This window comes from Notamacropus eugenii, chromosome 1 (genome assembly GCF_028372415.1).
Source record: "Notamacropus eugenii isolate mMacEug1 chromosome 1, mMacEug1.pri_v2, whole genome shotgun sequence".
Taxonomy (NCBI): Eukaryota; Metazoa; Chordata; class Mammalia; order Diprotodontia; family Macropodidae; genus Notamacropus; species Notamacropus eugenii.
The window spans coordinates 65,128,855-65,156,541 of record NC_092872.1 but is presented as its reverse complement, the minus strand read 5'-3'; positions in this window follow the sequence as shown (position 1 = coordinate 65,156,541).

Here is a 27,687-nt window from a genome sequence, read left to right as displayed (position 1 = left end):
TGTTATTTCTTATACTCATTTTTAAACCAAGTTAAGGACATTCAGTCATACTGATTTCAACCCCAGTGTCAAGGGGGTAGGGCTTTTCCAATATATTTCTCATCAGAGGAAAAATAGTTTGCAATGGACTGAATTCTAGGCTTCTCAGAGTAATGGTAGTTATATAGGCTACAACAAAAAATTGATTAAGACAAATTCATTCTGAGAAAATTTTTTCATGTAAAGTACTAGTCAGTTCACTGGAGTCAGATCTCCAGTTTGAAAAACAGGGGTCAATATTTTGATGAATTCAATGGAAAAGCCAACTACAGTCAACAGATGAGTGAAAGAATTGTGCTCATGTGAGAAAGTTGAGTAGAATGAAGACACAGAACAAAAAATGATGGCAAGTGAGGATAACAGAGATGAAGGCCTGATGGGACAACTCTCTGTTCCCTGACATGTCCATGTACCTTCTTAGTTTTTTATCTTTGTTTATGTTGTTCCGTTTGCTTAGAAAGTCTTCTTTTTCCATCTTGCCTAATTAATCCCTATCTATTATTTAAAGATAAACTCAAATGATACCGTCTCCATTAGGTATTTCAGGGTCTCTCTTGGTGGTGATAATCTCTTCCCTTGGACTTCATGTTACAATTTATTTTATGCTTTTCCAATTTATTAATCATGTAATATTGCATATTGTAATTATCTATATTTGTTTTTTAGTCTCTAAGCTCCACGAGGACAGGGAGTGTGTCTTCCCTATGCATTTTGTCTCTCCCAGGACTTGGCACAGTGTGGATCACACAATAAAGGCTTAATAAATACTTGCTGAATTAAATCAAATTAAATAAATGGCCAAGAATCAAAACTTTTTTTTTAAAGTTATATTATGAAATTAGTGTGAAGCTATGAGGTGATTATGAAAATTCTTAAGGCTTCATCCTAAAGAAACAGTTTTCAAAAAGTGTAGTCTGAGGAGAGAAAAGGTGATACAAAGACAAAAATCATATCACCCTTGCCCTTGGGGAGGTTATTTTTAGAAGGGATAAAGCACTTTAAAATTGGAGGAATCAGGACAAGGTACAGAAAAGAAAAGACATGAACTGAAGGGAGCTAAGGATCCTTAGAGGTGAAAATGAGAAGGGAGTTTTCTTTAGGCATGGGGGAGGGCCAATGAGAAGAGGCACTAAGATCGGAAAAGTAATGTTAATTCGGGAGAACTACTAATTTAATGTCTGGATGACACATTGTATGAAGGATTACTAGTAAGTATGGTTAAATAAGTGTGGAAAGGTAGAGGGGAACTGTATTTCAAAAGACCTCAAATGCTAGACTGTAGAGTGTGTTTTGAGCGATGCGGTGACACAAATAGATCTGTGCCTTACAAAAATTATTTTGACAACTGTTTGGAGGTCAGATTAGAGAAGAGACAGAAACAGAAAGGTGACTTGGGAGGATATTGCACTGGTGTATTTGAGAAATGATGAGGGCCTGAAGAATATATGTGACTGGAGAGAAAGGGAAAGATTTGAAAGATGTCATATAGAAAGATGTTATAGGTGGAAATTCAAGAAAGAATAGTGGTCAACAGTATCAAAAGCTTCAAAGAGATTAAAAAAACCCAAATACAGCAAAAACCATTGGATTTAGCTATTAAAAGATCACTGGGCAGCTACGTGAAGCAGTGAATGGAGTGCCAGTTAGGAAGTTAGGAAGACTTGTCTTCCTGTGTTCAAATCTGGCCTCAGATAATTCCTTGCTGAGGCTCTTTGGGCAAATAATTTAATCCTATCTGACTCAGTTTTCTCATATGTAAATGAGCTGGAGTAGGAAATGGCAAACCACTCCTGTATTTTGCCAAGAAAACCTCAAATGAAGTCAATATAGAGTCAGACATGGCTGAAAATGACCTAACAAAAACAACAAACTTGGAGAAAGTACGTTCAATGAAGTAATGGTATTAAAGGTAGATCACATGGTTTTGAGATGTGAATGTGAGTTGAGGAAATAGAGATAAAGGTACATGACTAGAATTTTAGCTGTGAATGTGAGAAGAGATAAAGAATGACAAATTGAGGAGAGAGCAGAGTCAAGTGAAAGGAATTTGCTTGTTTGTTTGTTTTCTTAAGGATGGAAGACAGCAGAGCCAAGATAGCAGAGAGAAGCCAAGAAGTTGCCCAAGCTCCCCAGTTTCCCATGGAAACAATGTTAAATCGTTTCTAAAAGAATTCTGCAGCGACAGAATCCACAAAAAGATGGAGTGAAACAATTTCCAGCCCAAGGACTTCAGAAAAGGTCTGTCTCACTTGGGTAGAAGGGGAGTTGTGCCCAGTTCAGGTGGTGTCTGAGGGAGCCTCTCAGTCACAGCACAGATGAGCAACTGAGGTTTCATAATCCTGGCTCAGCCAACTACTGCCACAGCAGTCCAGCTGTGAGGCTTCCACCCCCAGTGCAGCAGGCAAACTACTAGCCTCAGAACTCAGGGCACAAGAGGCCCAACTAGGCCAGGCCTCTCTAGCACCAATCCCAGAGGCCCCGGTATAGAAAGCTAGTGATCAGGCCCCTGGCCCCCAGTACAAGAAGCTTTGGACAGTGTACCTTGTACTTCAGGAGCAGATTTCAACTCTTAAAAACTAGCAAAAAGCAAAAAAGAGCCCTGATCATAGAAAGCTACTACACTGACAGGGAAGATTTAATACAAACTCAGAAGAGGACAACAATGTCAAAATGCCTACATGTGAAGCCTTAAAGGGGTCTATGAATTGGTCTCAAGCCCAGAAAATCCTCTTGGAAGAGTATGAAAAGAAATTTAAAAATCAAGTAAGAGAGATAGAAGAAAAAGTACGAAAAGAAATGAGTCATGTAAGGGAATTATGAAAAAAGAGTCAACAGCTTAGCCAAGAAAGCACAAAAATTGACTGAAAAAACCAACTCCTTAAACAATAGAATTGGACAAATTGGGGAAAAAATCCACTGAAGAAAACAACTCACTTTAAAACAGAATTAGCCAAACGGAAAAGGAGGTACAAAAACTAATTGAAGAAAATAATTCCTTAAAAAAGCAACTGACCTGTAAAATAGATACAGGAGAGATAATTCAAGAACTATTGGACTATTTGAAAGCTATGATAAAAAAAGAGCATAGACACCATTTTCCAAAAAATTATCAAGGAAAACTTCCCTGATATTCTAGAGCCAGAGGGCAAAATAATCATTGAAAAGATCTGCCCAACACTTTCTTAGACCCCTCAAGGAAAATTCCAAGGAATATTATAACCAAATTCCAGAATTGTTAGGTCCAGTAGAAAATATTATAAGCAGCCAGAAAGAAATAAATTCAAATATCAAGGAATCACACTCAGGATTACACAGAACTTATCAGATTCTACATTAAAAGACTGGAAGACTCAGAATATGATATTCTGGGAGGCAAAAAAGTTTGGATTACAACCTAGAAACTACTTCCCAGAAAAACTGGGCATAATCTTCCAGAGGAAAAGATGGATATTCAATGAAATAAGGGACTTTCAAAATTGAACAGAAGTTTAATCTTCAAATACATGACTCAAGAAAAACATAAAAAGGTGAACAGGAAAGAAAGAAAGAAAAAATTCCATGGTATTCAATAAAGTTAAACTGCTTATATCCTGACATGGGAAGATGATACTTGTTACTTTTAAGAACTGTGTCTCTACTAGAGCAGTTAGAAGGAGTAAACTTAAAGAAAGGGGGTGGCTATGAGTTGACTTTGATGTAATGATAAAAAAATTAAAGGGTGAAAAAATGGATTGTACTTGGAGAAGAGGAAAGGGGGAGACAGAATGGGGTAAATTATATCACATGAAGAGGCATGAAAGATATATTATATCAGAGGGAAAAAAGGGAGGGATGTGAATATTGTTTCAACCCTACTCTCATTCACTTGGCTCAAAGAGGGAATAATATACACACTCAGCTGGGTATAGAAATTTATCATACCCAATAGGGAAGAAGGAGGAGAAAAGGAGTAGAAAAGAGAAGGGGTGGCTGATAGAAGGGAAGGCAGACTTGTAAGGTGGTGTAAAAGGAGAGAGAAAAGTATAAACAGGGGTAAAATAGCATGGAGCTAAATACAGAGTAATCATAATTGTGAATGTGAATGGGATGAGCTCTCTCATAGAATGGAAGCAGATAGCAGAGTATATTGAAAAACAGAATCCTGCAATATGTTGTTTACAAGAAATACATTTGAAGCAGACACACTCACCCAGTGGAGAGGCAAAAAACTGGAGCAGAGTATCTTACGCTTCAGCTGAATTAAAAAAAAAAAAAGGAGGGGTAACAAGCCTGAACCTATACAAAGCAAAAGCAAAAACAAATCTAATTAAAAGAGCCATGAAGGAAACTATATTTTGCTAAAAGGTACCATAGAAAATGAAGTAATATCAATATTAAACATATTTTCACCAAGTAGTATAGAATCCAAATTCTTAGAGAAGTTAAGTGAGTATAGGAAGAAAGAGACAGCAAGACTACACTAGTAGGGGACCTCAATCTCCCCCTCTTAGAACTAGATAAATCTAAAAACAATCTAAACACAATCTAAACAAAAATAAACAAGAAAGAAGTTAAGGAGGTGAATAGAATTTCAGAAAAGTTAGATATGATAGACCTCTGGAGAAGATTGAATGGGGATAGAAAGGAATATACCTTTTTTTCAGTGGTACATGGCATCTTCACAAAAAACCTCACAATCAAATGCAGAAAGGTAGAAATATTAAATGCATCCTTTTCAGATCATGATGGAATAAAAGTTGCATTCAGTAAAGGGTTATGGAAAGATAGATTAAACTTAATTGGAATCTAAATAATCTAATCCTAAACAATGAGTGGGTCAAACAACAAATCATAGAATAACTCAATAATTTCACTAAAAAGAATGACAATAATGACACCACATACCAAAATTTATGGGATGTTGCCAAAATAGTACTTAGGGGAAATTTTATATCTCTAATTGCTTACATGAATAAAATAGAGAAAGAGCAGATCAATAAATTAGACATGCAATTACAAACGTTAGAAAAAGAACAAATTAAAAATCTCCAATTGAGTATCAAATTAGAAATTCTGAAAATCAAAGAAGAGATTAGCAAAATTGAAAGTAAGAAAACTGTTGAATTAATGAATAAAACTAAGGAGTGGTTTTATGGGGGAAAACAATAGAACAGATAAACCTTTGGTTAATTTGATTAGAAAAAGAAAGAAGAAAACCGAATTACCAATGCCAAAAATGAAAAGGTGAAATCACCACCAATGAGGAGGAAATTAAGGCAATAATTAAGATCTACTTTGAACAACCGTATACCAATGAATCTGACAATCTAAGTGAATTAGATGGATATTTACAAAAATGTAAATTGTTCAGATTAATAGAAAGAAGAACAAGCCATCAATGAACATCAAAGAATAAATCTCCAGGGTCAGATGAATTTACAATTGAATTCTACCCAACATTTAAAGAACAATTAATTCCAATACTAAATAAACTATCTGGAAAAATAGGTGAAAAAGGAGTTTTACCAAATTCCTTTTATGACACAAATATGGTGCTGATAACTAAATCAGGAAAAGCCAAAAGAGACAAAGAAAATTATAGTCTAATTTCTATAATGAATATTGATGCAAAAAACTCTAAATAAAATAGTATCAGAGAGATTACAACAATTTATAACAAGAAAATACACTCTGTCCAGGTGGGATTTATACCAGGAATGCATAATACTCAATATTAAGAATCTATTAGCATGATTGACTACATAGATAACAAAGCCAACAGAAATCATGTAATTATCTCAATAGATGCAGAAAAAGCTTTTGACAAAATATAGCACTCATTCCTATTAAAACCACTAGAAAGTATAGGAATAAAGGGAGCTTTCCTTAAGATGGTAAGTAGTATCTGTCTAAAACCATCGGTAAACATTATCTGTAAAGGGGATATGGTAGAAGCTTTCCCAGTAAGATGAGGGGTGAAATAAGGATGCCTACTATCACCACTATTATTCAATTGTACTAGAAATTGTACTAGAAATGATAACTTTAGCAATAAGAGAAGAAAAGGAAATTGAAGGAATTACAATAGGCAAAGAAAAAACTGTCACTCTTTGCCAATATGATCATATACTTAGAGAATCCTAGAGAATCAACTAAAAAACTTCTTGAAATAATTAACAACTTTAGCAAAGTTTCAGGATATAAAATAAACTAACATAAATCATCAACATTTCTATATATTACCAACAAAGCCCAGCAGCGAGAGAGAGAGAGAAATTCTCATTAAAATAATTGTAGACAATACAAAATATTTGAGAGTCTACTTGCCAAGACAAACCCAGGAACTATATGAACACAATTACAAAAACTTTTCATGAAAGTAGAGTGAGAGCTAAACAATTGGAAAAATATCAGTTCTTCAAAGGTAAGCCAAGATAATATAAAAATGACAATTCTACCTAAATTAATTTATTTATTCAGGGCCATACCAATCAAAATATCAAAAATTATTTTAGAGCTAAAATAATAACAAAATTCATCAGGAAAAACAAGAGGTAAAGATTATCAAGAGAATTAATGAAAAAAATGCAAAGAAAGTGGCCTAGCTGTACTACATATAAAACCATATTATAAAGCAATAATAATCAAAGCTATTTGTTATTGGCTAAGAAATAGAATGGTGGGTCAGTGGAATAAATTAGGTACATAAAACATAGTAGTAAATAACTATCGTAATTATTATTAATCTTCTGGGACAAGAACTCACTATTTCATTAAAAAAAACTGCTGGGAAAAATCATATGATTTCGACATAAAGGGTGATACCATAAGCAAATTATGAGAGAAAAGAATAGTTTACCTGTCAGATGTAAGGAGAAGGGAAGGATTTATGACCAAACAAGAGACAGAAAGCATTACTAAGTGTAAAATGGATAGTTTTGTTTGCATTAAACTAAAAAGGGTTTGAACAAACAACACCAATGCAAACAAGATTGGAAGGAAAACAGAAAGGTGGGAAACAATTTTTAACAGTCAGTGTTTCTGATAAAAGCTTCATTTCTCAAAAATATAGAGAACTGAGTCAAATTTCTAAGAATATAAGTCATTCCCCAAATGATAAATGGTTAAAGGATGTTTTCAAATGAAGAAATTAAAGCTATCTATAGTCATATAAAAATGCTCTGAATCACTATAGATTAAAGAAGTGCAAACTAAAACAACATTGAGGTACCAATTCATACCTATCAGATTGGCTAATATGACAGAAAAGGAAAATGATAAAATGTTGGAGAAGATGTGAGAAAATTGGGGCATCAATGCATTGTTGGTGGAGAGCATTCTGGAGAGCAATTTGAAACTATGCCCAAAGGGAAATCAAACTGTGCATACTCTTTGATCTAGCAGTACCACAACTAGGTCTTATATCCCAAAGTGATCATAAAAAGGGGAAAAGGACCAACATGTACAAAATATTTAATATATTTAGCATTTTAATTTAATATTTATAGCATGTTTTTGTGGTTGCAACAAATTAGAAATTTAGGGGATGGTCATCAACTGGGGAGTGGTTGAACAAGTTTTGGCACATGAATGTAATAGAATACTAATATGCTATAAGAAATGAAGAGCAGGCAGACTTCAGAAAAACCTGCAAAGAATTACATGAACTGATATTGAGTGAAGTGAGAAGGACCAGGAGAACACTGTACACAGTAAGAGCAACATTTTGTGATGCTCAGCTATGACTGACATATCTTCTCAGCAATATAATAATCTAAAATAGTTCCAAAAGACTCATGATGGAACATGCTATTTACATCCAGAGAAAAGCTATGGAGTCCGAATGCAGATCAAAACATACTACTTTTACTTTTTCTGTAGCTTTTCCTTTTTTTCTATTTCTTTTTTCACAACATACCTAATGTGGAAATATTTGGCTTTTTTTTTTTAAGGGATAGAAGACAAGGATATGTTTGTAGACAAAACAAAAGAAACCAACAGGTACAGAAATACTGAAGATGAAATAAAGAGAATAAATAAAGGATAAGGTTTTGGAGCAGAGGGGAGGTGATGAAATGGACAGCACAAATAGAGACATTGGTCTTGGCAAGATCTGCTTCTTACTTAGAGACTAGAGCAAAGGAGAAAAGAGTGGAAAGTGACTTAGAGAGGTTTGGAGGAATGGAATAAAGGAGAAAGGGACTTCATGATGGATGACCTATCCTATATTTTTGTAGACATTGTGTTTAATGTTCCTTTTGACTCTGCATTCTTCATTCTGAATCACTTCATACAAATCTTTCCATGATTCTCTGACTTCTTCGTATTTGCCATTCCTAATGGCACAGTGATATTCTTTTATATTTTATACCATGGTTTATTCAGGCATTTCTCAATCATTAGGCATATATTTTATTTCCAGCTTTTCGTGACAAATGTGACTATGAACATTTTTTGTACATATGGGTCTTCTTTTGCTGCCAATAACCTTCATGGAATATAGTCCCAGCAGTGTAATATCTAAACACTTCTCTTGCACAATTCTAAATTATCTCTCAGAGAAATTGATCTAATACACAGCTCAAAATGTCTATTTCTCTACAGTCCTTCCAACAATGACTTTCCCCTTCTTTTATATCTTTTCTAGCTTGAGAATTGTGAAATAGAACCTCAGGGCTATTTTATTTTTATTTCTTTGATTATTAATGATTTTATCATTAATGCTTCAGTGATAAAATCATAATTTTAATGATTAGTTATTGTTTTGAACTTTTTTCAGTTGATTATTCTTATTTTGCATTTCTAACAGTTATATATGCTCTTTGATCACTTTATTAGAAAATTGCATTAAATCTTGCAATCTTGTATGAATTCCCTGCTAATGTTATATGTCAAGTGTGTATTGGAACTGTATAACACAAGTATTTACCAATTTGTCACTTTTTTCTGAGTCTAGTTGCATTTTTATTTACTTCAAAACATTTATATTTCATATAATTAAGACTGCGCCATTGTCTTTTATTAATTCAACTCACCTTTATATGGATACAAATTTTACCCCATCCATAAATGTGCATTCCCTTTTTTTTTCTAGTCTGAGAGATTTATTGTGTTATAAGGTATACGATGCTAATCTAAACTTATTTTTTGCTTAACTGCTTTCCTGTTGTCTCAGCAATTCTCCAATTAAAAAAGGTACCATCCTCAATGGTTCATTCTCTTGGTTTTATTGAATACTTGATTGTTATGGGCATCTGTTTCCAGTATTTGATTACCTAGTCTATTCCAACAGCTGCTTTTCTATTTTTTAGTCACAACTGGATAATTTTGATAATTATTCTCTTGTAGAATAGTTAGATCTGGCAACACCAATCTATTCTTTCCTACTTGTTTTCATCATATCTCTTCATAATCTTGACATCTTATTCCTCCAAATGAATTTTGCTGTTATTTTGTCTGTTTCTCTGATGTAATTCTTTTGTAAACACTGGACCTGGAATTAGTAAGACTTGATTTCAAAAGTGACCTTAGTCATGTACTAGCTGTGTGGCTTTGGGCAAATCACTTAACCTCTGCTTACTTTAGTCTCCTTAACTGTAACAATAGGGATGGTAACAGCACATACCTAGCAGAGCTGTTCTGAGGATCAAACAAGATAATATTTATAAAGCATTTAGCACAGTTTTTGGAATGTAGTAGGTACTCTATAAATGCTTATTCCTTTCTCCTCTGTTTTAGAATCAAAGCCATGGGGGTAATTTGCAATGAATTGCCATTTTTGTTGATGTGTGTGTGTGTATACATACATACATACATACATACATATATATATATTTGTAGTTCATATATAAACCTATCTCCAATTATCTAGGTCTTTAATTGCTGTAAAATTGTTTTATGGTTCCATTTACTAAACTTCTAACCATGTCCTGGCAGGTTAATTCCCAAATAGTTAGTGTACTTTGCTTTTATCTTAAATGGAATTTATATTCTATCTCTGCTGGATTTGGTTAGTAACATATTAAAAGTCTGGTAATTTTTGTGGATTTATTTTATATCCTACTATTTTACTGAAGCTATTGTCTTTATTTTTTTAGTGATTCTCTGTAGTTCGCTAAGTAAACCGTGATATCATCTGCCAAAAATTATAATTTTCCCTTCACTTTGACTATGCCTATTTTAAATTTCTTGTTTAATCTTATTGCTGTAGCTAGTATTTCTGACACTATGTCAAATAAAAGTAGAGAGAATGAGCATCCTTGCTTTACTGCTGATCTTATTGGGAAAATTTCCAAATAACAAAATGTTCTTCTATTACAAATGATGCTAGCACTTAGTTTTAATGAGACATTTTGATCATAGTAAATAAAGATTTTTTTGTTGTGTTCTATTTTTTTAGTGTGCTTATTTTAGAGGCTCAGTCTGTATCTATTGAGGTCATGTGATTTTAAAATTATTTATGGTATTGATATTTATTGCATTTATAGTTTCTCCAATTTTGAACCTTTGCTTTCTTAGTATGAATCCAATCTGGTCACAATAACTATCTTAAAATACATTTTTACTGTAGCCCTCTTTTTGCTGACATTGTATTTAATACATTTGCATTGGTATCATTTAGTGATATTTTCCTATTATTTTCTTTCTCTGCTTTATCTCTCCTAAGTATCAGGATTAAATTTATGTTGCAAGAGGAATTTGGTAAGGTATTCTTTTTTATTTTCTATTTTTGCAACTAATTTATGTAGCGTAGGCTATTTTTCATTTTTTAACATTCATTTTTTAAAAATTTGAGCTGCAAATTCTCTTTCCTCTCATCCTTTGAGAAGGCAAACAATATGATATCCATTATATATGTGAAGTTGTCAAAATATATTTCTATATTTGCTGTGTTGCAAAAAAAGCAAGAAAAATAAAAAAAGTGAAAACATTATGTTTCAAATTGCACTCAAAATTTATCAGTTCTCCTTCTGGAGGTAAATATCATTTTTCAACATCAGTCCTTTGGAATTGTCATGCATCAAAGTACTGATTAGAGTACACAGACTAGTGTTTGTAGTTTAAATGGTTTTTTAGAATTAACTTGTAAATTCATCTAGTTTTTCCTCAAACTCTATTTCATCTCTTGGGAGTTCATTTATTGCTTGGTTAATATCTCTTTCTGAAGTTAGATTGTTTAGATCCTCTACATCATATTTTGTTTATATGGACATTTATATTTTTAATAAATAATCATAAGTATAGTTTACATATTCTTTTTTGTCTCATAATGTACATAATTTCCTGATAATTTCCTTGATTTCTTTTCTATCCACTGGAATTCCTCATTCCTGTTTTTTGTTTAATAACTTGAGTTTCTTCTCTTTTTAAAACTAAATTTGTAATAGATTATCTATTCTATTGGTCATTTAAAAACAACTCAATCACCTTTTCATTTTCATCTTTATTTATCACTGATTTTTGCTATTTCTACTTTTATAAATGATGGATTACTAGCTTATTCATTTTCAAAGGGCTTAAACATTACACATGTATTTTTCTCCTGTTTTATTTAATTAAAGTGTTCAGATATGTGAATTTCTTCAAAAGATTGCTTTAGAAACATCTAATAAATTTTGATATGTTGCATCATTGTAATTCTCTTCAGTATAATTACTTATTGTTTCACGTATTTATCTTTTCACTCATTCATTCTGTAGGACGTAATTTTTTCTACATTTAAACTTGTCTTTTTTAACATTTTCTTATTAAGAACTTTAATTTTCAATCAATTAATTAATTAAATTTTTATCTGTAAAGGATACATTTAATGTTTTAGTCTTTCTGAATTTATTTATGAGTTCTTTATAGCTAAGCATTTTTTTCCAATTGCTGCATTATGTGTCTACCATCCTTAAGATCTCCATTCAAAAGTTACCAGATATCTGATATCTATTGTTTAGAAATAAATTATTTCTTTTTTATCTTTCTGTTAGATATTCCAAAGTCAGAAAGAGACGAATTAAAGTCCTCCATTATTATCTTAATATCTAGATCTCATAATTCATTTACATTTTCTATAAATACTTGGGTGCTAGTACCATTCAGCGCACATATAATTAATATTACTCTTGTTTCATTGTCTAAGTTTTCTTTAAGTATCAGGTAGGTTCCTGTTTGTCTCTCTTAGCTATATTTACTATGGCTTTGTTGGAAACAAACTACTGTTGGTAGTTCTGATTTTTTGATTCATATGAGGTTCTGATTTTTTATTCATATGAAGTAGTTTTGATTTTTTTTTTATTCATACAAGGTGTAATAAATTCTACTCCACTCCCCATTTTAACTCTTTATTCAAGATAGCAACTTGTCCCAAGACAAGTATCTACATTCCCATTTGACTTGATGGAAATAATTTTCTATCAGAATAAGAATGTCACCTGGTTTTAAAAATCCCAAGACATTTTATAAACTGCTGGTTAAGTGAGACTCCCTTCATTGGTAGAGAGTAAAATTATTTAATATTTTATGCCTGAATCAGGATGGAGGTGGTATAACTGCCTCTGATGGAAGAGACATTCTTATTTTATTTTTTATTTTTTTTTGAGAGAGAACATATATATTTCTAGGGAGAATTCTGGAGAGAAACAGAACAGATTTTGGAAGGAGGACATGAAGATTCAACACCTAAACATATCCCCTGGGTTTCAGTTGGCCTCCTTACAGATTTTGGGAAATTTCCCCTTGAGTGAAATTGGCGATTCTTTCTCTTGATTGAGTCGCAATTTTTCTCTCCCAGTGGAAGAGTTCATTCACCATGCCTATTTTCTGGTATATCCTTATGTAAATAAATTCTCTGTTTTTTCACTGCTATTTTTAAAATGAGCTTATTCACTATACACTATTTGTAATGGTTTTTTGTGTAATTAGAATTTGGTGAGATGGGGCCAAGTTTTTTGATGTAAGTTGCTTTCTTTCCCATTTAAGGGATAGTGACCAAAAAAGAAACTTGAACCTAAAAATAATTTTCCTTAGACTAACAACATTTAGGGTGGTGTTTCATTGTTTAGTTGTGTCCAACTTTTCATGATCCTATGAACCATAGCACACCAATACTGTCTATGGGAGTTTCTTAGCAAAGATACTGGAGTGGTTTGACATTTCCTTCTCTAATAGATTCAGAGAAACAGAGGTTAAGTGACTCACCCTGAGTCCCACAGCTAGTAAGTGTCCAGGGCCTGATTTGAACTCTTGTCCTCCTGATTCCAGGTCCAGTGTGCTATCCACTGAGCCATGTAGGTGCCTCTTAGGCTGCTGTAGATAGATATAATGAAGATTTCAGTATCCCTTCTCTCAGGAGAACAGAGCAGTCAGTCTAGTGATCCTAGTCTCCTGTTCCCCTCCTGGCAATAACCACAGTCTCTCTTAGAAAGAGGTATGCAATATTATAGAAATATCTATCCATGTATCCCTGAGAGCTGGATTTAGACAACCCTTGTGGATAGACACATATCTTATATAGGTAACACACTTCACTTATAATAATAATGATGATGAGAATACTAGTAAAAGGATCATTTGGTCTGAACTCCATTGTAAAATGTGAGGAAAACAAGTTGGATCAGATGACAATCATCATAATAACTGCAATTTATGTAATTCTTAAATTTTTTCCACAGTGATTTATATATAAATATGTAATCTCTTTTGAGCTTTACAATATCTGATATTACTCCCTTCAAGGTCACCAATAACCTCAAACTTTCTGAAGCCAATGGTCTTTATTCCAATCTTATTTTTCTATCATCTTCATCTGGATGGTTCCCTATTCTCTGACATATGAAATTCAACATGTCCCTACATTTTATGGGCCTTAGAGTACTAAAATTGTTTATAACATTTTGTTTATGTAGCCCAGTTACTATGAAGTGAATAAATACATTGACTTATTTCCTCAATGAAATACCAACCCATTTCTCTAACTGTGATGTTGTGTTATTATGGCACATTGTTATTATAAAACTATTTTAGAGACATCTCCATTCCAAATGCTCATATGGACTATTTGCACTCGATATATAGTAGAGCCTTCTGAGCTCATAATGGTCTGATCAGTCACAGTTGGACACACTGTACCTTAATCCAGACATGGTGATATCATTTTGTTCTCTTCAAGAATGAAAGATAACAATCAAAGCTATATTGAACAGAGGTTAATAAACATTGTTTGCTGAATGGAACATTCTGCGTTCTTAATCTTCTTTATTGGTCAGGGTTTCAATGACTAAACATCTAACCCTTACACCTATCACTGTAATATATATTTTACCCAATACCATTCCATAGATAACACTATTATCTATAGTTACGTACATTCCTTTCAATATTCCTCTCTGTTAGTACAACAAGGAAAGCAGAATAGCAGGAGCACTGGTGAGGGCAGCGGCCTCTTACCCATGCATTCAGGAAATTCATTTAAGTAGGAAAAGAGTAGCAGAGTCACTTCTGCTTGATATTAGAAACTGAGCTTCACAGAACAGTGTTCATAGATCCATAGTGCAAGGAAAGAAGGAAAGAGACAGGTAAGACCTCTTTATCAGCAAATGAGCCAATACATCTTTGGGGGTTGACTGTTTCTGAGTACCTTTCTCTTTGGATCTTATAGGGTTCTGTATTATGAATATTCTTCTTGGGCAGGAGGGTGCTTTAGGCACGTGGTCCTAGAGTGCTCTATACCAATGAGTATTGAGAGCTTCTGAGTCCATGCTTTAGAGTCAGCTATAGATGCGTCCAAGAATTAGCTTCAAAGTCTCCTAGTAAAATGGAATAGCCCAACTGTCTCCTTTTGGATACTAATTTAATTCCCTTCTTTTCCTTCATTCATGTATAATTTATTAATATGTTTAGTGAGTTAGTGAAGTAAATTCCAGTTTTCTACCATTTTGCTTTGATTCTATTTCACATCTTTGATGAGGATCACATACTTTGACCTTCCCAGGTGGTTAGGAAGATTTCCTGCACCATCATCTTTTCCATATCAACAAGACAGTGTCCATTTTTTATGCCAAGAAAGATAAATCTTTAAATCTCTATATCGAATCTCATAGTTGTGAGGGAGATCACTCCTGTTTAAGCTATTTTAGAAAGTGGGAGTAAGAGAATGTCATTATGGGAGAAAGTAGTGTGATTAAAACCAATGGCTCTAACTCTTAGAAGAAGAACATGGATAAATTTCTACTTTTAACAAAAAAGTTCACTATTGCAAATATTGAGTAAGATGCCACAGCTAAGATGCCCATGTAGGAAGTAGGGAGTGAGAATATTCATTTAGAGCAGGTTTAGTCATTGAAATCTGATGAACCTGAGGGTCTACCAAGCCTCCTTATTCTTTAAAAACGTAACTATAATCTTTATTTTAACATATAATAAGGAATTAGATAAATTGATTTATACGAGACATAATGAACTATAATAAGCTGGGGTTAACAAAACACTAGCATACGCATTTGCTATCTGAAACGCAGTTTCTATATCTTATCAAGCCTTATTAGTTTTTTAAAATCAAAGCTATTTTTAAGTAAAAAATAATTTTCCAATGATTCCACCTACTGATAGAAACTTCTCTTGTAACAAAGAACTACTTGTTCTTAATAATGATAACTTAGATTTATAGCAACTCTGGCACTTACTATCTGTATGATATTGGGCAAAACACTTTACCTTTCTCAGCTTTGGTTCCCTTATCTGTAGAATGAAAGAGTTGGATTATATCACCTCCAGGATTCTAACTCTAAATCAGTGTTACTAAAACCTACACAGCACTTTCAGAGTCATGACAACTCATTGGGGCATGTAGCTCAAATATTATTATTTCTGATTTAAAATGGAGGAAACTGAGGCTGTCAGAGGTTAAATGTCTTGCTCAGGATCATACAACTCATTAGTATTGGCATTAAAATTCATATTCAGTTCCTGTGATGCCAAACCCAGCACTCTTTCCACTTGAACAAATTGTCTCAGTCAGTCTTAGAAGAAATCCATGGTCCTGGACTAACATTGAGGATTTTGCTGCCGTTGTTGTATCACTAGGGCTTTTCACATTGTTCTGAGACAATTTAGTTCCGTGACAGGCAGTAAGGATGCACAAATGAGTGGAACCTGAGCCCTATCCTCAAGGCATATACAACTTCATGGGGGGGGGGGGGGTGAAAGGAGACTAAAAATACTTTTACACAAATAACTGATAAAAGAGTATGAAAACTGAAAGGAAGTCCATCCAAACTGTTGTGAGAAATTTAAGCAAAAAGTCAGTATTTTCAGCTAGTGTTGGGGGTGAGGGGTGGAGAAAGGGAACATTTCATGTAAGATGTAACACCTGATGTGAATCTCAGTGGAAAGCAGGGATTTCAACAGCTGGAGATAAAAAGTAGTGTAGCTGGAGGTACTGCAGGTATGGGAGGGATAGTGTCAGAAAAGCTATAGGAATGGAAAAGGGCAGGATGAGAAAGAGGAGGGTGTAAAGTCATTGTAAAATGCTTCTCTTGTAAGGAGAAAAAAATCGGAAATTTATTTCTTAAATTCAAATTCAATTTAAAATTTAAACAAAAAAAACACCCCAAAGCTCAGAGTACCCTTATGTATGGGACTTCCTCCAGCTCTACCCATTGCATTGTCAAAACTGAAACAGACGGAGCAGAAGGAGTGCATTCAGTTCTGAAACGGGAGCCAGAACAACAATCAGGAGATCCAGGCAATCTGCTCTGTTCCTCAGAAGGAGGATTTGCAAATAGTGGGGATGGGTTTTTTTTCTTTCTCTTTCTCTGCCTCTCTCCCTCCCTCTCTCTCTTTCTCTACTCACGCTCTTTCTCTCTCTCTTTTATCCCTCTCCTTTTTCTCAGCTCTCTCTTTCTGTCTCTCTCTCTGTCTCTGTCTCTCTCTGTCTCTGTCTCTCTCTCTCTGTCTCTCTCTCTCTCTGTCTCCCTCCCATACTCTCTCCTGTCCTTGTCTTTCCCCTTCTGCCCACTATACTTACAAAAGAAAAGAATTATTCAATGACCTAAGGTTGAGAAAACCAAGTGGGAGTTAAAATTCAGCATAACTCACTATGCCCTGAAAGTTGCAAAGTAGAGAAGTTTAAATTCCATCCTATGTAGGCTAATTTGTGTAGTGGAAAGAGCATTATATTTGGTATCAGAAATTTAGTGACCTGTTCTTTCAGATACCACATGTTTGATCTTGAACAGATCACTTAACTTCTCCTGGACTCAGTTTCCCCATGTATAAAATGAAACGGTTGGATTAAATGACTTCTGAGGTCCCTTCTAACATTAAACACTGGATCTTATGATCCTTAAGTCATGCAAGTAGCAGAGCAAGAATTTGATCTGTGGATTTTTTATATGGATTTGAATTTGATGTGTATGTGATGTAGAGATTTGCGCAATAAAACAATTTGAAATGCTAGAACAGGGGTTCTTAACCTGGGATGCATAGGGCTCATGGAAAGGTTTGGGGGTTGGGGGTTCATGAATTTGACTGGGAAAAATTACATCTTTATTTTTACTCACCTCTAATTGAAATAGCATTTCCTTCAATTATAAATTTTTAAAAATTCCTCTGGAAGGGGCCCCTAGGCTTCACCAGGTTGCTGAAGGACTCCATGACACATAAAAGGTTAAGAATCCACCCTAAAACAATAGGTCATTCAGAATAGTGGAGTTTTGTTGGATAGGGGAATATTTAACCTTTAAAATATTAAATGTTGAACAGAACAGGGCCCAAGACAAAGGCTTGTAATGTGTCCAGGGGAGGATGATCATGATGATGAAGGAACTAGAGACCAAGTTACACAAGGATTGATTAAATGAATTAATTGATTCATTTCTGAAGATTTATTAAGCTTCAACTATAAGCCAGGTACTAAACACGATGCTGAAAATACAAAGCCATAAGTGAAACAATCCTGTCCTCAAGGTGGTTGGTGCAACATGTAAATAATAGGTACCATCAGATATGTACTGATTTTGCTGTGGGCAAAATACTAGGGAAGGGGTGGTTAGGAAAGGCTTCATGGAGAAAGTGATACTTGAACTGAGTATTAAAAGAAACTGGATTATAAAAAGGAAGGAATACCTTCCAGGCATAGGAAATGGAAAGTTGAAAGAAGTGGAAATGTTTATCCTAAAGAAAACCAGAGTTTGAAGAAGAGGTGAGAGATCAAGTATTTGAAAGGGAGATATGTTGGAGGTAGGTTAGACCCATTCTACTGGACTCCAGAGAGTCATGAAATACCCAGCAAATGATTGACTAGAGAAAAAATATGTTAATTCATTAAGTGCGGAAAATCCCCTTCTTAATAATTAGAGTTATTCAAAAGTGGAAAGGCTGCCTTGTGGGGTAGTGAGTTCCTCATCCTTACAGGTCTTCAAACAGACGCTGGATGATCAATTGTCAGGCATCATACACCAAGTCAGGTTTGACCTCTGAGAACTGTTCCAAATCTGTAAATCTATGATTATGCGTGATGGCAAAAGTTGCCAGAGTTATCTTTGTTTCCCTGACCTGCTTTTATGTCTATGTAATTAAAGGTAGTCTCATTGGCAAGAATTCGTACGTTGATAGCACAGAACACTCTGTATCCAGAGCTGGAAAACCTACCAGTTGGTTAGCTTTATAGTTCTAACATGTGTTTATTTGTTTGTTTGTTTTAAAGAGAGAGGAAGCTGACCTTAAACAACTCAACTCAACTCTATGAACATTCATCAAGGGCCCAGTACATTTATCAAGTGACCAGGCATAATGCTAGGCAATAGAGATCAAAATATATAAACACACATGCATATGCATGCACAAACACAACAGTCCTTGCCCTCAAAGACACTATGATCTGCTAGAAGGGGAATGACAAGTTCACAAAACATTATGACACATGGTAGAATCTTACAACATAAAGGAGAATATGATGCAGGCAAAGGAGAGATATAAAGTCTTATGAGAAAATTAAGAGAGGGAGTGATCCCTTCAGTGTGGGAGACTAGGGAAGGGTTCATAAAGAAGATAACCTTTGAACTGTACTTTGAAAGAGGGGACAACCTTAACAACAATAGAAGCAATGACGTTTTTGGAAATCATCTGACGCTGGGCATCATTATGTTGTCAAAATCAAAGCAAACCTAAAGTGCTTCGTGTGGAGCAAAGTATAATATTCTGGCACCTGGTAAGAGTGTCAGGGAAGGGACCCCCTTGTCCTAGGCCTAGCAGAAGTGGGGTCTGTGTATGGATTTTCAATGGTTTGTAGTTCTGAAGCATTGCAGCTGCATTTGGTGTATGATTAAGCTGTGTTCATTTTAGAAAGAACAATTGGTGTAGGGCCTAGAGGAGAGGTGGGAGAGATAGAAAGAGACAGAAAGAGAGAAAGACAGAGAGAGAAAGAGACAGAGAGATAGAGGCAGAGAGACAGAGACACACAGAGAGAAAGAGAGACAGTGACAGACAGACAGAGACACAGAGAGGCTAAGAAAAAGAAATAGAGACAGACACACAGACACACGCATGTGCCTTTGGAAATGTCATGTTGAATATAATGACTGAAGTTATTCCAGTTTATCTCCCCTCCCCCATGAATGACATGTAGAACAAAGGGCTCTTCAACTCAACTTCCTCCCCCATAGGAATGGGATGCCAGTAAGTGCTGACAGAAGGGCTCGTCCATTCTCAGGTGCCAGAAAACAATTTTCATTACTTGATCATAAGCTCAGTGTTTTCTTCAAGTATGAAAGCATGTTACAAACAAAAAATTACAAAGAAGAAGCACTGTAAAAGCCGTCATCACATAAATGTATGAGCAAAACAGAGGGGCTGTTGACATAGTATGCTCTACTGGTATCCTAGCAATGTCTAAAGGAAAGCAAAGATGATTCCTCCCACCTCCCATTGCCTCTCCCCACTTTATTAGGTAGACCTTGGAATCAAAGTTTAATTTACTGGAGTATATGGGCAAGAGAAATACAGGATGGTCAGGCATGAATGAGCATGATCCTGATCACTGGAGGGTATACCCACACCAGATCTATTAGAGGTTATATACATAAGAAGATAAGACAAAGGACTCTCAATGAATTAACTGTGCATATCCCAGGGTTTTCCAAATACATTTCTTTGTAATAGTCTTGTCTTATGTCTCTTGCAAAACCAATTACCTAGACTTGAGAAACAACATAGAGGATACCACTGAGGGTATGTATGACTAGAAATGAATGTGAGATGTTCGTGAGGGATAGTGAGACAGTAGATGTGCATCCAGAGTAGTATAGTAATACCACCAAAGTATTAATAGAGAGGTCTCCAGAATAGTGGGTGGATGCTCCATGGAGAATCAATGAAGAGGAGGGTCTCCTCTGACAAGCATCCATCCCCTTGAGTCTCAGTCAGACAATCATCAGGACATGTCAATGATTGTCATCTCTATACTCCATCCCTTAGATGCCTACAACCTGTAATTTTATTAGGTCCATGAAGGGAGCTCATCAAATCCATCAGGGATTCCCCATCTCAGTTCACCCTCCCCACAACACACACTAATTTGGCATTAAAAGGTCATCATGGACTGTCCCTTAAACAACTAAACTACTCACTGACTTGAACCCTCTCTTTCAGTTAGTTTGGCCAACTTATCACCGCATGAACATGCCTAGTTCATTTTCTTTTTCTAAGCCTTTGATCATGTTATTCCTTGTACCTGGAATATTGACCCCTCCACCTCTCCACATCCTCAACTTCAATCCATCTGGTAAGGTTGATCTTAAGCCCCTATGTTGTGGACCAGGATGTTGATGGGGATCTGGAGAAAGCCAAATCATACAAGGAGGTTTGGTGCAGACTTGGGGCTGTTGGCATTCATTTTCCTCTTAGGTAGATTGATCTAGTACCTAGCCATGGGCCTTTAGGGCAAATACAAAGGTAGTTTTTGAGACTCTGATGGCTAGCTGCCAACATCCTAGGAAACCTCCTTGCTGACTGATTTTAATTATTTAAACAGAGGTATTTACTTTTAGGCAGCTAGTGGCTCAGTGGATAGAATGTTGGGCCTAGACTCAGGAAGAATCAAGTTCAGATCCAGACTGAGACACTAGTTGTGTAACCTTGGGCAAGTCATAAACTTGTCTTAGGTTCTTTATCTGTAAAATAGAAAAAATAATAATACTTTTCTTCCAGGGATGTTATGAGGATCAAATGGGATGATAATTGTAAAAGGTTTAGCACAATGCCTGGCACATAGTAAGTGCTTAAAAATGTTAGATAGTATTATTAGTATTTTCATTATTTTACCCACTGGACAACTTCTACACTGCCTTGAGAATTGTGTCTACCTGAGGGTATGATTTTAGTAAAAGCAATATATACAGTCATCTTTTTTATTTTACTATATCATGAAAATGTTTATTTTATTCCATAAATTAAAAAATAAAAGATTACAAATGAAAAAAAAAAAAGAAAACATGCATACAACTCAAACAAATGATCTCATTGGTAAGAGTTCTCCTGAGATGGTTTCTAAGATCCATTCACCCTCTAGTGAGCTAGGAGCTTCAGTAACTGAAAGACTGACTGAAGATACTTCATACATACCTGTAGAATTCATACACATACATACCTGTAGAATTAATCAGTCAATGAAGAGGCATTTTATAAGTGCTAGGTGTTGTCCTAAATGCTGAGGATACAAAGAAAGTCAACCTCACCCCCCGCTAAAGAAGACCCTACTCTCGAAGAGCTCACATCAGGGAGATAACATGAAAACAACTACCTACAAACAAGTCGTACAAGGTGCCCCCAAGACTCTTAGTACAGATAGAAGTTAGTAAGCTGTATACAGAATTGTTGCTGTTTGTTATTCATTCTTGAAGAGGACCATGACATAAGGGAGGTGATGCCATGACATACAAATGAATTGGATTTAAGTGATGGGGGGCAGTGCAAAGTCACCAGTCTCTAGATAAAAGAGGAATAATCAGACAGAAAATACTCACACTAAGGGAAACAGAAAGGTTTCTTACTAAAGGTAAGATTTTATCTGGTATTTGAAGGAAGACAGAGAAATGAGAAGGCAGAGATGAGGAGGGAGAGTGTTTCAGGGATGGAAGACAGACAGAGAAAAATCCATGGTTACAGAGAAAGGAGACCCCTGGCCCTCTGCCGAGAAAAGGAAAGTCCATGTCCTTCGGCAGATTAGCGTCACTTTTTCCTATTTGTTCCAATCCACATCTCTTTTTTTTTTCTTCTCTGAACTTCTGTAATAATGGTTGTCTTGACCACTTATTTTTGGCACTTAAATTTATTGCATCTTGTTCTGTTGTTTAAATAGTTTCTGTTCTTAGGCTTGCCTCCCCAACTAGAGTAACGGATTCTTAAAAGCAAGAATTGCACAGTCACTGGAGATAGGAATCTGTTTATCCTTCATAGCATTTTGCACAGAGCTATGCCTCGAGTAGGCCCTTACATATTTGTTGAATGAATACTGAAATCAACTCAGGCTTCCCTTCTCAGGCTCAAACATTCCAGTTTTTTGAATCATAGGATCATGGAATATATGAGCTGAAAGAGACTTCAGGGATCAGCCAGTCCAGCCCCCTGATTTCACAGATGAGCTAAGAGATGCCCAAAGAGGGAAGGTAACTTGTCCGAGGTTACATGGTAAGGTAATAGCTAAGTTAGAACTTGACCTGATATGACATTAACTGTCTTGACATTGTCCTTAACATAATACAGAAATGAGCACTGATTATACCAGGAGTCAGAAGACCTACCTAGTTCCTGATTTGAGTCCTTAATTTCTCATGTTTCTTCATTTGTTAAATAAAGGATTTAGATCAGATGATTGCTAAGACCCCGCCCCCCCCCCTCCCCCCAGCTCAGGCAATGTATGTGTCTATTGATCTGTCAACATTTTCTCAAATATAAATCACTTGGATCTCCCTTGATAATCTTTTAATCATCCCATTTATTCATTTTCTATCTTCCTTATGCTAAGGAGTCCAGATCTAGAATGAGGATCTGGGTATACTCCCCTGGGGGTAAGGATAGGGAGTAGGAAGGAGGGCTACCTCTCTATTTTGTTCTATTACCTGAATATAGGTCCTCCAATTCCAAATTCAGTGCTTTTTCCAATATGCCTCATTCCTAGGGGGTTGCCTGCCCATGGAGATAAGGATATGAAGATTCCTAATTTTGAATAAGAGAAGCAAACTTTGCATAACTCTATTCTAACAGATGTTAATATCAACAATATATTGTCATTTTTTATACAAACTCACATTTTTATAATGATTTAAAGCTTACAAAGGGCAGCTACATGGCACAGTGGATAGAGCACTTGGTTTGAAGGACCAAGGGAAAACTCATCTTTCTGAGTTCCAGTCTGGCTTTAAGTGTGACCCTGGGCAAGTCATTTAACCCTGTTTGCCTCAGTTTTTTCATTTGTAAAATGAGCTGAAGAAGAAAATGGCAAGCCACTCCAGTATTTTTGCCAAGAAAGCCCCAAATAGGGTCACAAAGAGCTGGACATGACAGAAATGATTGAACAACAAAAAAAGTTTACAAAACTCTTGTCTTGCAGTGACTAAAAAGGTCAGGCAGTACAAGTGTCAGAATCCCTATTTTTTACAAACGAACAAACTGAGGTCCAGAGGCGTTAAATGATTTGCTCAGTCACATAATGTATTAATTCACTAAAATTTTCACATCATTGATTTTTATTGTGTTTTGGTTGGAAATGTTTAACTGCATTAGATAGGAGATACTTACATCCCACAGACTTTCAGTGAGATGTCTTAGAAGGCAGTGAGCTTTGATCTATATGCATCTTTAAGTGGAGACTGGATGATCACTTGTTAGATTTCTGTTTGAAAGTATTCCTAAAGACAGAACTAAATGCTTCAAATTCTGAGATTCTATAATTATGTGACCTGGGTTCATTTCAGCTCTGCCATTTACCAGCCACATTATTTTGGAAAAGTCACTTACTTTCTCTGGGCTTCTGCTTTCTCATCTCTAAGGTGAGAATAATAAGTATCTGCCTCATACGCGGCAGCTAGATGGTTTAGTGGATAGAGAGCTGGTCCTTGGAGTTGGGAAGACCAGAGTTCAAATCTGGTTTCAGATACTCACTAGCTGTGTGACCCTGGGCAAGTCACTTTACCCTGTTTGCTTTAATCTACTAGAGAAGGAAATGGCAAACCACTCCAGGATCTTTACCAAGACAACCCTCTATGGAGTCACGAAGAGCTGGACATAACTGATCAAGCAAATCTCATATAGGGTTGGTAGGGTCCTTATAAGAATCCAAAGAGCAAATGTTTATAAAGTGGTATGTAAAACTGTATGTCAGTGTTAGCTATTGTTATTTTTATTTCAGAGATTAGATTCATTCATTCCTTAAATAACTGTTGAGAGACATGTAAAACCGATGGGAAATATCTTCTTTGGAAAACTGAGCCCCAAAAGAAGGGGAGTTCCAGGGCTCATCTCAGCCATCATCCTGTCTTGTAGATCCCAGAGGACAGGATGAAACTCCTACTGACTTCTCTAGTTTGGTAACATAAGCCGCCATTTCCAGTCCAATGCTTGGAAGAGAAAAAACTTCCTCACTTCCACCTCACTGACCTATTTCCTGACTCAGATTGAGAAGGTGCCCATTCTCCATGTCTTTATCCTTCATCTGCTGCAGGGAGCTGGCTTCCTGGTGAGGCTGACAGTAAGCAGGGCAGCCTTTGTCAGAACAGTTCACAGCAAATAGAAGTTGATCACAGAGACAATTCTGATTGTGAGAAGTCTAACGCTTACTTTAGCTAAAAACAATTTCTGACTCAGCTATTATCTGTTACTGCTTAATCTAATTTATTTCCTTATTTTAATTTAATTAAGGATAAGCCTTTAAATTCTTTTAATTGTAAAGCTTCAAGGGTCAAAATCCTTAGGACTTCTGTATAACTTTCAGATAATTATACTCACTTGCATTTTTATCTGTTCCATCATTTTTTAGTCATCTCTGATTCTTCATGATCCTTTTTTGGAGTTTTCTTGGCAAAGATAATGGAGTGGTTTGCCATTTCTTTTTCCAGCTCATTTTCTAGATGAGGAAACTGAGGCAAACAGGGTTAAGTGACTTGCCCAGGGTAACACAGCTAGTGTCTGCATTTGAACTTAGGTCTTCCTGACTTCAAGCCTATCACTCTATCCAGTGTGCCACCTAGCTACTCATATTTTCATCTACATTTTATTTTAGGTCTGATCTGTGATTTTATGAGCTCTGCCTTTACTAATGGAACTTGAAAACTGTACTGCACTTTACAATCTTAGAGGATTGCCTGGGGCATGTAGTGGTTAAGGGACTTGCCCAGGGTCAAATGGTCAATATATATCAGAGGCAAGACTTGAACTCTACTCCTCTTTACCTAAATCCAGCTCTTTCTCCAACGGGGTTCATTAGTCTCTCCTACTTGCCCTTAATCTAGGCCTTTTGATGGCATGGCTTCCCTCACAGTAACAGCTATTACTAATAGTTATTATAGTACTACAGAGTATTGTAGTACTATAGAGTAATAGAGTATTGTATACTTAGAACTAGAAAGGAACTTACAGATGACAAAATATAAACCATCACTTTAAGAAATGAGGAAATTGAGGCCCAGAAGTTATGACTTTTCCAGTGTCACACTGGTTGTAAACATAAGCCAAGATTCAAATTCATATTCTCTATGACTATAATGAGTACCCTTCACACTGTCCCATGCTGCCTCCATGATACTAGTAAAGAAAGAACAGATTGGTTTGATTTTCTAATGAAAATCAGATTTTCATAGAACTGGCTTCCTAACTAATCTCTTTCTGCTTCTTGTCACAAACCATTTTTCTTAAATGATTCATCATTTTTCTCTTGTGAACAACATTAAAACACAATTGGACAGAATACTGTCTTAGAAAGGAGTGGTGCAGTGGTTTTTTAACCCCAAACATACCTAAATAACATTTTTTTCAAACCACTCTTCTCACAGCCTCTAGATCTATTTTCCTAGCATATACATCTGATCATGTCACTTGCCTGATCAAAAATCTTCAGAGGCTCACCATTGTCCAACATTTGAATTTGATGTTCATATACACCCACAAGTCTGCTCAAATCTACCTTTGGAAGGTAAGTAACAGATACACCCTTTCCTATGTCCTATATACTTGAGTCAAAATGACTTTCTTTGCTATTCCCAAAATTTGTCTTTTTCTTTCCTGTCTTGATGCCTTTGTTCTCTTTGTTTTTTTTCTCTTTGTGTAAACCTTCCCTCTCCCATGCCCATGTCTCTATCATTGAAAATCCTATCATTTCTGTAAAGCCTGGCTCACACATCATCTCCATAATGCCTCATTTGAACCCTTCAACCAGATGTGATCATCTCTTTTTGTATGCTCCTGGTGCTTTGTATTTCTTCAGGGTCTTGCATATTGGGTACTTAAAAATGTGTTGTATTAACAGTCAGGTACTGGAATTTTTTATGTTGCAGCTATACTTTAAGTTATTTGTGAAGATGGTGAGCTGTCAACCCAATCAGTCTTTCTATTACTGTCACCCTAATTGAAGTGACAGGATGCTTTGGCCTGATACTTTCAGAATGAGAGATTATATTAGAAAAACAAGCCTCAAACCCCTCAAGGAGCACCTTTAGAACTCTGTGGGGGACAAGTAGCAGCTGCCTTCTGGTGACCCAACCTGCCAGTGCCAACGTAAGGTTAGATAGCCCCAGAGCAGGTGCAGTAAGCCACTGACATGAAGAACACTAAAGAAACTACAAAATTTGGAACATATAGAATGCTGGGATGTTGGCATTTGAAGGGAATATAGAGATAGATTATTTCATCTAGTTTTATCTCACTTCACAGAGAACAAAACTGAAACCCCTAGAGAAGATCATACAATTAACTAGTGATAGAGCTGAGATCTTGTACACTACAGTGCTCTTTTCATCACAACCACAGTTTTGTGTTTTCTAAGTATCTCAATGTTCAGACATGCTAGATAACCCCATTGTTAAAAGTACCCAACAGGCAACTTCTCAACCAACCTCTTGCTCTTGTTTTTTCTGCCATATTTACACATGATCAATTGCACATGAGTCATCCTTGTCTTGAATAAGTATAATAATTTTCCCTGTCATTAAGATGTATTTCTCTGTGCTTATCTAGGAGAATAAGCAGCAGAGATAAGAAACCCAGTATGGGAAACTGATGCATAAAGTATCAGTAAGCAAAGCCAAGGGCCCAGCCAAGAAAGGATCAAGGACTCATATCAATCCCAAAGAAGTCAAAGACAGAAACAAAGATCCAACTGGTACCAAAATAGTCACAGCAGCACTTTTTTTCTGGTAATAAAGAATAGGAAACAAAGAGCTGCCAAGTAATTGGAGAATTTCTGAATAAACTGTAGTATATGAATGTGAAAGAGTATTATTGTACAATTAGAAAAATCAAATATCAGACATTCAGAGAAATAAATAAGATTTGCATAAACTAATAAGGGTAGAGATAGGACCTGGACCTGTCATTTTATCAGGATAGGGAACTTTTTGATAAGGAAATTTCCTCTACTAATGAGAGTTGGTACCTCTTACGCAACTTATAGTCTTAGAAAATTGCCTGAAACAC